Source organism: Aptenodytes patagonicus, chromosome 6 (assembly GCF_965638725.1).
Source record: "Aptenodytes patagonicus chromosome 6, bAptPat1.pri.cur, whole genome shotgun sequence".
Classification (NCBI taxonomy): domain Eukaryota; kingdom Metazoa; phylum Chordata; class Aves; order Sphenisciformes; family Spheniscidae; genus Aptenodytes; species Aptenodytes patagonicus.
This window is the reverse complement of record NC_134954.1, coordinates 35,873,216-35,886,552: the sequence shown is the minus strand read 5'-3', so window position 1 is coordinate 35,886,552 and position 13,337 is coordinate 35,873,216.

Sequence of the window (13,337 nt, the reverse complement as noted above, 5' to 3'; positions counted from 1 at the left end):
TGATGGTTCCTATAATGTACACAAGGGGCTCCTGAATGTCACTTAAATGTTATTAGAGATGCAGCGTTCAAATGCTGCAGCAGAGGCACAAACACTGTTATAAGCTTCATTTGTAATCTTTAAGGCTTTTTTTTTGGCAGTTTATTCTTTCTTGCTGCAGGAAATAAAACATGTTTCCTATCTGCACCATGATGGAAAAAAAGAAGATTTTAGTACTAATTGGATGAAAGGAACAGTGTAAAACTTAATAGAGAAAATAAATCTAGAAGGGGGAGAGAATTAATGCATAAAAGTCCTGTGGGTCTCCTAAAGAAAGCAAATGTTTACCTGCACTCAGTACGTGTATTTTGAAGGTACCTTAGCCCGTAACAAAAATGAGATCAGTGCAATACACCCTTCTATAAATATTTGCACTTCAGATGATTCTCTGGGGCTGTAACATCATGGCATTAGTTACATTTCCTTAGTTTATTGGTATGTGTGTTTGCCCTCAGCTAGACTTGTTACTTAATAAACCTGGCCCAGGGATAACCCATCTGCGGGCAGAAGGTGCAGGCGATTCCGTGCTGCCGACAGTAGATGTCAGCATTGCCATTTTCCTAACGGGAGCAGGCCCACCGAACAGCCTCTCCGGCTGCTTTTGGGAGGAAGTTTTCATTGGAGGAGAAATTAGTGAAATATTCACACAGAGAAAATATTAAACTAATAGGCAAGAGCATTTATTTTAGCTATTCTGCACATTTCTACGCTTTTTTAAAATATTCATGTTACCTAATGTCTTAAGATGGATAAAAATGACAGCGCCAAGTCTTTTTCCATCAGTTTAATGCTCTGCCGGGTACTCTTTTAAGGTTTCTTTTAACGATTTTTCCTATCATATGACTGTGAGAAAGAGCATATAAGAAATTATTTCTTCATTTGACTACACAGGGTCTGAGAAGGTCAAGTGGCCTCTCTTCTCCCTGCTCTCCATCAGCTAGGGCCGCACCTATAATGCTGTGCATCCGTTTTACCAGCCTGGGATGGCTTTCCGATAAACTACTGCGCCTTGCAGGACGCTGATTGTGCCTATTCTTGAACCTCTGAAAATCAGTGGATAAAACATCCCTTGGCTCCACGCCCCCAGCTCGGTTCCCTGATGGGCTCTGCACACACACCACAGGGCTGCATGGCGGGGGTGCAGGGACTGGGACGGAGGCTCTCTGCCTGGTGCAGGTATATTCTTTGTTTCGCATTAGGGTGGCAGCATTGGCCACGCAATGGGGACTTGCAGCAGCCCCGGCTGTGCTCGCAGGAGCTGTGCATCCTGCATGAGCCATAGGTGCTGAGCTGTAAGGGCTGTGCAAGCAGGGAAGCGCAGGGCCGGCTGTGCGTGGGGACATGAAGCAGTTCAGTAGTGCACACGCTGCCAGGCCCTGCAAAGCTCCTCCAGAGCTGATGTTTCACCATGCTGAAATCAGAAGTGTTACTCTCCGACACCTCTGGGATATTTTAAGGCATGAAGTGGCCCCAGGCAGCCCACACGTGGCCAGCTGGTATTCACCGAGCTGAATCTGAGTGTGATATTTGCTATAGTGAGGACACATGTGAGCAACCAGCCTTCTTGTCCCCGCTGTCCCTTCCTGCTTTCAGTGTTTTGGAAAGAGGACGGATGGAGTTTGGGGGACAGAACGTTCCCGCTGCGGGGGGGGGGGGGGGGGGGGGGCAGTGATGCTAGTGAAAGCGACTTCATCTGGAGGGCACTTGAGTGAGAGCAAAAGAGACCAGTCGCCTGCCAATGCTGCATCCCCCCAACCCTTCCTGTGCTTCCCCAGGTGCGGAGGGAGAAAGGGGATGTCTGGCAGGAGGAGAGGAGCTGGGGAAATGGGGGAGGAGCAGAGACAGGATATAGCGATGCATTTATTTACATGGGAGGTTTTACGATGATGATGGAGTGCAATCACTGGTAAAGATGAGAAAGGATCATTCATCTTGGAAGATTTCTCCCTTCCCAAATTCTACCACTGCCCCTCTCACAGCAAATGTGTTTTCAGGAAGGCATGCCTCTGCACGTGGGATTTCAGGCTTTTGGATATCTAAAACTAACGCTTTATTGGAGAGACTGACACATCCAAAGTCTTGCTCCACCAGCCCTCTTGGGATCCTAAAGTGGCATTGAACTATTCTGCCAGAGCCGCGCAGTGCCATAACGTAGTTAAAATTTAATTTTAATTTGCACAGGGGTTTGAAAGCCTGGAGCAGCACCGTTCACGAACAGTGCAGTCTCCTTTCTCTTGCCCTACAGTGGTTCACTGGTGGGAAATATCATTTGAAGATTGTCATCATCAACTTAAAAATGTACTTGCCAGCTACAGTTTTTGGAGCAGCTGACACTTTTTTTTGGACTCCAGACTCAGAGAAACCACAACCCTTTGAACAATGTGAGTCTTCAGATGGTGCCTGCGGGATGAAAACCACAGAAGATCAGAATTTTCCATTACAATTACACGATTGTTTGGACTGATCACAGCATCCTTCATTTCTGTGGTAATTACACTGGCCTTGAACGCCATGTACTGACATCCCGATGTCTTCCTGATACTCAGTAACCACTTCTGATCAATGCTGATGTGAATGAATTAAAGTTAATAATATTGCCTCCTATTAGGGCAATGGTTGCTGGGCTCTAATTCAATCCTGCCAGCTGAGAGCCAGCCTGAGCAGGTGCTTTCACTTTGGATGTGAAAAGAGACATGATTTAAGGCTCTGGTGAGTAGGCTGAAATGTTTTTTCTACTGTAAAGGAGGGAGAAGAGGTAGGTAGTGATTGTATGTTGAAGAAATACTTCACTAAATAAGTTTTTTAATGGATGTTTTAGGCCTTTTTGTTAGTATGATAAATATTAAAGAATGGATTTTAAGATTGAAAGCTTTACTTGGTTTTGCTTTTCTGCAACAGAAGGAAGACAAATGCTTTTTTAAATTTGCTTTGATGTTATAAAGGGTCACGTTAGGATAGGTAGCTTTATAATGGAAAATGTATTTGTATAGTGCATGAAGCTAACACCAAAATGCTTTAAAACCCCTGTAGATGTGTTTATGTTACTCTTGAAGCCTGGGCCTGAGTTTACCATTGTCCTAAACTTTGTTCCTCTCATTGTAAAGCACATGTAAAATCTAATTTGTCTTTGCTCTAGATGGGTGAAATTAAAACCCAAGGTACTAGTGAAAATGACAGTAGAAGACATCTGGCAATGGCTCCTGCTCCTTGCTAGTACTTTCCTTCTAGTTAGGTCCCCTTGAAAACTGACAAAAGATACATCTTTGCAAATCATTTTCTAGCCTGCACGTGTGTTTAATTAGTCTCCAGTCTGTATAAGGAACTGCAAGGAGAAAGATAATTATGCAGGCTTCATGCTGTTTTGAGCTCTTGCATTTTGCAATTTCTTTTCCAGTGTTCAATTAAAAGTTAAGCACTTTTTGAGGCTATCCAAGTAGATAGCTATTGATTATTCATTCTGTAGCAGAAGCCTTTCTTATAGTTTGTCAATTTGTAAAGTTGCTGGCTGGGAGAGAAACTGGGTAGCACAACATCCTTGGGGAAATACCACAATGAATTCAAGGCATGAGCTACAAAATGGCCTCGCACTTAAGACACAAATTCCTGAAAATGTAAAAGCACCTTGCTTTTTTTAAACATAAAAAATAATTTGCTTGTTAAAAAGAAAATCTGTGACGCATGGAGAAGTTTTGAAAAGATCTTACTAAGTGAACCAGTGCACTGAAAGCTGAGATAAGGAAAAGGGACTTTTAGCTCTGTCTATGCTTGGAGAATGTAACCAGAGTCTGTGGATCCATGGGCTGTTCAGGGAAATTTCAAGACCCTTTACCTATATTGACAAGGCACAAGCAAAATAGTACTTTGTATAGCTGTACGGTAATCACCCTGACAGCTCCCTGGGACAGATGAGAAATCTGAGTAAAAGCGGTGCTTGGACGGCGTGGTTCTGCCTGGCAGGGATCCCTGCTCTGCCAGCGGTGTTTTGTAGTGTAGCGGATAAAATGCCGCAGGGAGGAACCGGTACCATGTGCCTTAACGCACAATTTAATTACTATGTACATCTTTATGTGCACTGCTTTTCTGCTTTGGAGGAAAGAAATGTTTTGTTGGAGACTCACTGTCTCTCCTTCAGTTGTGGACAACATACATGTGTCCTCAGTGGCCATGGTTTATCACTGTCACAGGAGACAAGTTGATGTGACAACACCTAAGAAGATGAGAAGGGAAGAAAATTGCAAATGTTTGATTTTTTGCTGGTAATGGGTTGCCTCAATAATGCTTGGTCTGTGGAAATTTACTCCGCTTTGTCAGGAGGAAAAAAGCTTCCATGGGGACCTAACCCAAAGACCATTCACCCCCACGGGATCTTTTCTTCTATTTTAACAGACCTTGAATTTTTCCCTCTAATAAAGGAACACCCAATATACTATTAGAGGAACTGACACAATATAAATTCCCTGTGCCAGAAGTAAGATCTTTATGCAGTAATGGCTAAGGAGTAAAGAGGATGGTTCAGACAAAGATTATAAATATCCCCATTAAGGGCCCTCATTTTCACTGATATAATTACAGAAAAAGCAGGGAGCTCTTACGGGCAAAGCCAACACTCCTCATACAGGCTTTCAGCATTGATAATGGCACATAGCTTAACGGTGACCAAGTCAAATGGTCCCTTCTGTAAGTGTTCAGATGCGGAGACCCTCTGCTCTGCTGCTTTTTCCTATCTGATCCACTGGATATGGGCTGTGCTTCACAGCAGCTGGGTACAAGCTTTGGTGTTGAAACCAGCTGAGCCTGTTTTGCTTAGTCTTTTCTCCTGGGCAGTTTTAAGAGGGCTGCAGAAAGTGGTGGCTATGGCTGGGAGAGCAGGGAGGCTGCTATGGAGGGTCCTGCTTCTTCAGGAGGGTTCCTCTCGCCCTCCCATGTTCGGGACATAAGCAGGAGACGGGTATGAGCTGCTTATAATGTCAACATTTTAGATCTACAACAGCATAGCTCACTCAGTCCTAATTAGCTGTGACCAGTGGAAACATAAAGCTGATAAAGTACAGTGAAAGAAACATAACTGAGTATGTGCCTAGGAGGAAGACTTATAAAAATACTATAGTAGAAGATGAGTCTCTCTTTAATTAACAGATTTATGGTACAGTGGGTGCATGATGAATTGAGATGGTATGGTTAACTGCGGTGAACAAAGCTGTATCCTAACAACCGGTGGCTCTATAAAACTACATTTGCAATGAAATGTCATCATGCTTGATAACTCCAAGGTGGACTAAGCTGCAAAGCTGAGATCTAGATTTGCACATGTGTGCAAGAATAAATGTTCAGGCATGGAGACTTTAGCTGAATTTACAAAGTCCATCTGTGAAACCTGGACCCAGAGCTGGTTTCTAGCTTTCAGTGCCAGTTCAGACTGGATTCTCAGAATGAAGCTTTTGGTCTGTATTAGTACTGCTGTCATCCCCAGACATGGGGACCATTTTCATTAACGCTTTCTGAATGTTGAGAATTATTGTTACTTGCTAATATTAATTTACACTAATGGTAGTATTAATCAAATGCTAATTAAGACGTTGTGGTCTGTGTGATAATAAAACAGGTAAAGTGCTTTAATGGTCACAATACTTTTCATATACAGACTGCACTCTTGACTTGAGGGTATCAGGGAACAGCTGAAGCTGGCTAGAGGGCATTCACCTCCATTTTACAGGTGGAGAATGAGAGTGCTGGCAGGGTTGTAGCTCGAGATGCCTGCAGTTTTTGTTCAGTTCAGGTGCCATTGTGCTGTGAGCCCAATTTCATACAGGGAGTCTCGTGGTGGATTCTGGAAACTGAGGCAAGTGAGATGTCAAGTCTGAAAATGTCCAATCAAACAGCTTAGAGTTGTATAGAAAACCAGTCCTCTGTTATGCCACTTGCCGTAAAGCCAAAATCTATAGGGCTATTTTGCCTGTTAAATAATTTAGTGTGCAAAGCTTAGAGATTATTCCTGCATTCCTCCTGTGTTTAAAACTGCTGTTCTTTAGGCACAGTTTGGGAGGAATGATAATTTTGAGTTAGACTAGCTGATGTAGTTAGAAAAAAATGGACTTCCTTTTGGTCCTACCTGTCTTCCTTCAGATATAAGAGGATTTGGGCTGGACATCACAATTACACTGATCTTGCTGGCCATTCTCAGTATGAAAAGAGACTGGGGCAAAAAGGTTATGTTTTTACACTTCATCCGAGTTGCTGCTTAACACAAATTATCTTTTTCCTGTGTAATCTAATTGACAGAATTTCAGCTGTTTCATTTGTACAAAGTAATGTAACCCATGGGATATTATACAGATGTAAGAAAGAGGTTCTCTGCACTGTCTTAATATATTTATAATAGAGATTCATGCACAAATTAGGAGAAAACAGACTTAGCCATGTGTTTATGAAGTATGGCAAATCTCATTTAAAAACTGGAGGGATGAAGAAAACATTGCTGACATCAGGTTTACCTTCCTTAGCCTCAGATTTGCTGGGCAGTATCATGTTGTAGCTATTGCTATTTTTATAAGCTTTGTGCAAATCAGTGTGCCCTGTGGCTGTTGAAAAGAAAATAACAAGTAGCTTCCAAAAAGCCAGTAGTTTAACTTGTGATGAGAGCCTGTGAACGGTGGATGTTATGGGTTCAGCTTATTAGATCCAGTCCAGCTCTGTCTTAAGTTGATAGGAAAACCTCATCTGATTTCACTGAGGGTTGGGCCAAGAGGTTGCTTTTTGTCTTCAGCAGTAAGATCGATCACTGGGTGATGTCTGCATGCATGGTATACACAATGATTTTTAAAATTGTTAATTCTGTAGTCAACATGTCTCACTAGGTTCAATGGGTGCTTGTTAGTGACAGAGCCTTGGGTTGGAAAAAATGGACCATGAAGGTGATTATTTCTTTCTGAATTATTCATTGGGGAATCTTCTGCTTGTAAATAGGATAAATGTCTTTGACACGTGACCTGACCACGCGCCAGTCTGAGTAATTGCGGGCTCACTGTGAAATCACCGGGCATGGGCTAAGGGGGGGCGAAGACTTGGCAAGATGCTCTGCCTTGCCAAATGGAGTGCAAAAGAAAGGCTGTCCAGGTTTAGAAGTGTTCCAGCCAATGGGACACCAGGGGTCTGACATCAGGTGAAGTCTACCAGGACAGCTGAAGACAGACATATACTGTGCATTATGCCATATATGCATGCTCCCTCCTGAACAGAAAGTGGGAGGAAGAATTCAGGTCTGGACAGATAAGTACTCCTGCAACAACTCCAGCTCACTCAGAACCCAACTTCACGTGTAAAGATGTTTTTGTCCACAAAGTTGTTGGTTTTTTTTTTTTAAAGCAAATGATCTTACCTTCTGCAAGAGTAGGAATTACAACTGCAGTCATTTGTCATATCTTCAAAAATACTGATCTGTAGGCCCTAGCTTGTGAAAACTGTAATGTTTCCCTCTGCTTTAAAAAAACTTTATAAAAAGTGTAGCAAGTGAAAATTGCACATCTGTGATGGATATGTCAAAAGGGGTATGTATGGGCTACTCAGCCTACTTTCCTTCTCTTTCCATACTTTGTTTCAGATTTCCCACCATCATATGGAATGGACTAGAAGGAGCTACACTCTGATGTGGGGTTTGAATATGATTCCGGTCCTGGGAAAGGGCGGTAGATACAGAATTGCACATTGCCCAGCTGGTAGTGAATGGTCATTTCTGAACAGAAGCATTTCCTTTCAAGAGTGATCAACTCTATGAAGCGCAGCAAAATGAGTTGTGTATCTTCTGTAAGGGAGAAGATGGTCAGACAGATGGTCACGCTGGCCTATGAAGATACTTGTATTACGTCCCAGTAATACACGAATACTTGTTCAAAAGTTATTAGAGGTGAATTTAGGTGAGGGAATTCTGATTCTTCTGAACCAGCTACATATTTTGAAGGGTCAGAAACACCTTTACAGGGAGGTATTTGTTCAAAAACCTGGTTCATGAAGAGAGAAATCTTGTAGTCCTTAAACAGCTATATCATCTTAACTTCCACTGGAATAAACTACTATTAAAAGTAAGGCTACATTTCTCTCTTCCTGACCAGTGGAGAGGAATCAGCAGCCCTCAAACTGCCTTGTAAATACATGTTTTGGACAGCTAGCTGCCTCAGGATGGTAGTATAGTAATCAACACACAGAGCAAGGAACTGTCTCATCTGGTCAAAACACAGCACTGGAAAGAGTTATATCTGAAATGACATCCTTCTCGAGGGCCTGGATACCTCGTCCCTGACTTCAGGGAGTGGACTGGAGAAGAGCAGGGCCCCAGATACCGCAAGCCTCTCTTGGACACTGGCACTGCAATTGCCCTTTTCAGAAAGGAGATAAAGCTGGCAGAGCCACTTTTAAGGATTCACAGCCAATGAAATCCTAGAGGATTTTCTTCTTGGTTTCAGGTGCCTGGATCCCTTTAGGCCTCTCTAGATTCTCAGTTTATCTTAGGGATTTGGCTCTGAATTACTGGGAATGTATCTGAAGTATAAAATAGCATGAATTATAGTAAGAGTTTATATTAAGCTTCTAGTGTGTGAGCTAGCACATTTTAAACCAGTTTGGGCATCTTCAAACACAATGCTGGGTGCCCAAGATTTAGGTTTGTTTAAAAGAAGCTGAATTACCAATATTTGCTCATTCTATTCTATACCAAAATGAGCAAATGGCTTGATAGCGAAAGTTATGTCTGTGCTATAAGCAATATGAAGGTAAAAGCAAAGAACTTAAACATAGCATTTTCAGACTTCAATTTTGTGACACTTCAATATTTAAACAAAATATTACAAAAACCACAAAGGAAAGCTTTGACATTTAAGTATAGAGTATCAATATTGTACTATGGCTTTTATCAGAGATACGTGAAAATGAAAACCACAAAATGCTTCATCCACATCACAAACTGCAATCAATGGTGGATATAAAACTTTTTAAAAAGTCATCTTTTATCCAAAATGTTGGATTTTTACAGATCCTGTATCTCTGTTGATAAAAATGGAGCAAAAAGATGGACATACAGACTGTGTTGTCTCCATTATATATTAATATACAGAAACTAGTGTACACTGCCACCCTCAGCTGAGTTAAGACAGATTAGAGGTGGATGATTTGACTTCTAATTATTTATATCTTCACATCCTGTATGAGAGAAAATGGCGCTGCACTAAAAGCAACCAAAATAGTAGAGAGGAAGTTAAAATTCTCAGTCTTGATCAATGCAACTGGCTTTAAGCAGTTAGTGAAGGCTTGGCTAAATACTCTGGTAGCAAATGTTGCTTTTGGCTACAAATCACCTGCTAGTCCTTGCCCATCTTGCATCAAATTCTGTGATGTCTCAGACCAATTTTTTTTATAATTTCCTGGTTGTTTTCTTGGAACAGGAACCCACAATATCTTCTGGGTGTATCCCTGAAAAGATATGTGTTGAAGAAGTACCCAAGGATCGTCAAGCTTGCTAAAAACACAAATGGAAATGGTCAGATTTCAAAGGAGGTTGGTCAGAATGGGGGAAACCCAAGAAAAAAGGAAGCAATGAGTCCAAGTAAAGAAAACAGCAAAGAGCAGGCAAATGTGTTTTGGGCCAACATGGGTGAAAAGAAGTGAAGTCCTCTGTGCTGAGCTGATTAAGATACAGATAACAGAGGGAGGATTGGGTGCAGGGAGAAAATGTAAACAATTTTGTTGAAGCACCCAGCAGTCTTGAATAATTTATGTTTTTGCTAAATATATTCCTTTACGTATATCTTTAATCTGATTTTGACAGAGAAAATTTGGTCATGTCAGGTCTTAATGTGTGCACATACATACTATCTCTCAAAAAAACCCAAACCCAAACTTGAGCCAGAAACCAGCTAGAATTATTCTGGTATGTGCTAATTAGTATGAGACTCAGACTTCCAATGGGAAGATGCATTGCCTGGGTACCAAGTAGTGGATTACTTGGAAGCATGGTAAAATAAACAAAAGTAATTTCTGCTAGCTTTTCTGCTGCTTATCCTTTAGTTTGTGTGTTTTCTGACATAGCATCTTGATTCTTGTTTCTGTTACTAAGCGCGGATTAGGACAATACAGCACTTTGTTTTCTCTGGCCTTTGTGTTAAGGATGGTGGCTTTCCTGTTTACAACTGTCACATATAGTTATAATTTTTTTTTTTAGCTTGTAGTAGCAGTATTAGCTGCTTTGTGGTCAAAGTTACCTAAATTTGAAAAGCATATTAATTAAATTTAATTTCAAAGAGGAGAAGAACATATGAAATGAAAAGCCTCTCTGATTATTATTTAGTTCCTACAAGTTGCATAAATAACTTTGTGTTCATAAAGCTGGAGTTTAGAGAGAACATGGGTCACTTACATTTCTAAAATAAAAAATGACTATATGCCACTTCTCTTCTCTCTCAGCACAATTTACTCTTGTCTGTGATGCAGAAATACTCCCAAATTTAGTACATGGAGAGCCAAAATGTATCATCTGTCCAATGCTCCTGAGAATTTTCAAAGGCAACAACAGCAGAAGATGTGGAGGCTGTAGTTCTTGGAAACAGCAGCATCAGTAGAATAACTCTTTTGTTATACATTACAGTGTACAGACTGGACCATATACACTCCAGTTCCAGTGTCTGCAGTGGGAAACCTGCACTTCACAGTACTGTGCCCTGTAAAACCCATGCTGTGTGATCACACTGTACCGATGTCACTCTGGATTATTGACAAAATGCTTGACTGTTCACTCCCAAATTTTTCTGTAAGTGGGGTCAAACCTCTTCATACTTCTGTTTGCACTCATATCGTTGGGTTTTGAGCAGAGCGTTGTCTTACACTTTCTTTCCTGTGAAAAAGCTGTGTGAAGTGGAAGCCAGACTAAATTTTAAAAAATTATCAAAGAAAAACAGCTGTTTGGATTAGGTGATTAAATAGTATAACTAGTACTCCAGCCAATGCTAGTTATGCTTTTAATAAAATGCTTAGGAGAATGAACATCAGCAGAAGTACTGATGCATTGGGAAACTGACATTCCTGTTTCCACACAATCTCAACTCAAACTCTTCGTTCCAGAGACTTAGTATATCCTAGACCTAATCTATAGAAATACCTGGAAACATAGTAGAAGCTTTTACATTGAATGGTCTTCTGCAGAGTAGAGACAAAATAGTACTACGCTTAATAACTTCAGCTTAACTCTGAATGCCAAACCTCTAGCATTTTAGTATTGCTTTTCCTAGCATTCAAAAAAAATCCCGTTTTTTTTTCCTTCTGGATTAGCTTTTTTTAGGTGTAAATTATTTGAGAATCATATGAGCACCAGCACACAAGCGCAGCAGGAGGTAGAATAGAAGATTTATTGATTTAAGCTGTCATAGGATTACACTTACTGAAAATTCTACTCCAATTTTTAAAGCACCCCATTCTGCTACATTTAAAGCCCAGCAAGGTTACTACGACCCCTAAGCTTTGCAAATGCAACCTTTATCAATATGAAGACCTAGCATTACAGCTATTACACTGCACTTCATACTACAGTTACACTGTATTTGTCAATATTTACATTTTTAGATGAAACTTTTGTTAAAGTAACATCTTTTTGAGACTTTGTTTGTACTAATCAATTTCTTTGTTTCCTTTATCAAAACTACCTTTGGCATACATCATTATGGCAAAAAAAACTTTCCTTGTAAGCCTTTTTTTTATTTCAGAATCTCAGTGTTGCAAGTATCCTTGATATGATTCTAAGGATAACTGTTAGCCAAATTCTGCGTGTTACTCTGTTGTTGTACAAGCAGCTGCCAGATGGTAATATGGAGAAAATGCATTTAACGTCAGTCACCTAACTGGAAGCCAGATGGCATAGCAGAAGTTGGAACAAGATGTTTGCTAACTCATTCTGGCTTCCAGCTGTGGTCCCATGTTCCACCATGACCATGTGGACAACGGCTTCTTGACCGTCACCGTGATACTGCCTTTATAGTGTTCCTGACCACGCTATGTGCTCATTCAAAAAGCTGAATCGATGACATTCCCTTGTCCCTTCTCCCCGAAAGCTGCGCTGAAGAACCATCAGAAATGGGTGTGTAAAAGTCAGTGGGGCAGATAATTCTTTGCTGGCTGCTTGTCTGCTGCGATGAAGTGCATAAACTGGACCTTTTGGATGTCTTCCTGCAGGGGGGGGAAAGCCACTGAAAGTAGCTTGGATGGATGTTCTGGTTTTCTAACTCAGCTTGTCAGAACTGTAGTCAGTTTGCTTGTTGAATTCGATAGGAGGGGGTATTTGGCTCTGAATGAGAGAATAGTCTTGCAATCCTTCAGCTGGTGATGTAAAGCTGGAAGAGTATCTGGCCTTTAGGGCTTGGGAGTGCAAGCAACACTTCTGGAGCATTCCAGTTTACCCAGTTTTCATGAATGGTCTTTTCAAATACTGTAACTTGTCTGGCTGATATATCTGGCTAAGGTACATGGCTTAGTCTTTGCTGTGTGAGAGAAGTAAACAGTCTGTCTAATGAAACACTCAAGCTACAGCAGACACTGCTTCCGTGTCTTTCTCATGAGAAGTTATAGGATACAGTAACAACATTGGTTATTGCCATTTGGGAGACAATAATCATTTATAACTCAGACCATTATGAGGCTATAAAGCAGGGTGAATCGGGTGTTTGGAATTCAGCTTAGCAATAACCAAATACAATGTATTTATGGTAGACGGCTCTCAACCAAGTAGAGAGAAACAAGTTGGCTTGTTATGCTTTTGAAGGAAAATTCTTGTACTATCAAGTCATTTATATAGTCATGATGGGATGACATAAATAGTTTAGAAGTTGCCAACCAAATGCTGTTTCCAAACACAGGTTTAAACCTTTGGGAAATAACAATCAGTAACTAACCAACCAGTTCTTTAAAAGCAAACAAATAAACTCTACAGGTCCTTTAGGATACTGGCAAATCTCCACATATAGTAGAACTGGTTATCTTCTCATTTAAATTTTTTTTTCATAGAAAGTACCATTGCAATGACTGTATCTGACCTTTTTGAAAATGCAAGCCATAGGACATCCTGAACTAGCTGGTGTCTGAATGCAGAACATAACTTTTATGAAGGACTCTGTCATTGTGAAAATCCTCCGGGAACAGTTTCCATTATACTTGGAAATAAATCAAATAGTTATTTGTTCAAAATTTGCTCTTTTAGTTGTAATTTATTTTTATTTAATTCTTGACATGGTTGGGTATGTTTGTATCTTTGCATAGCCTTTTTTATC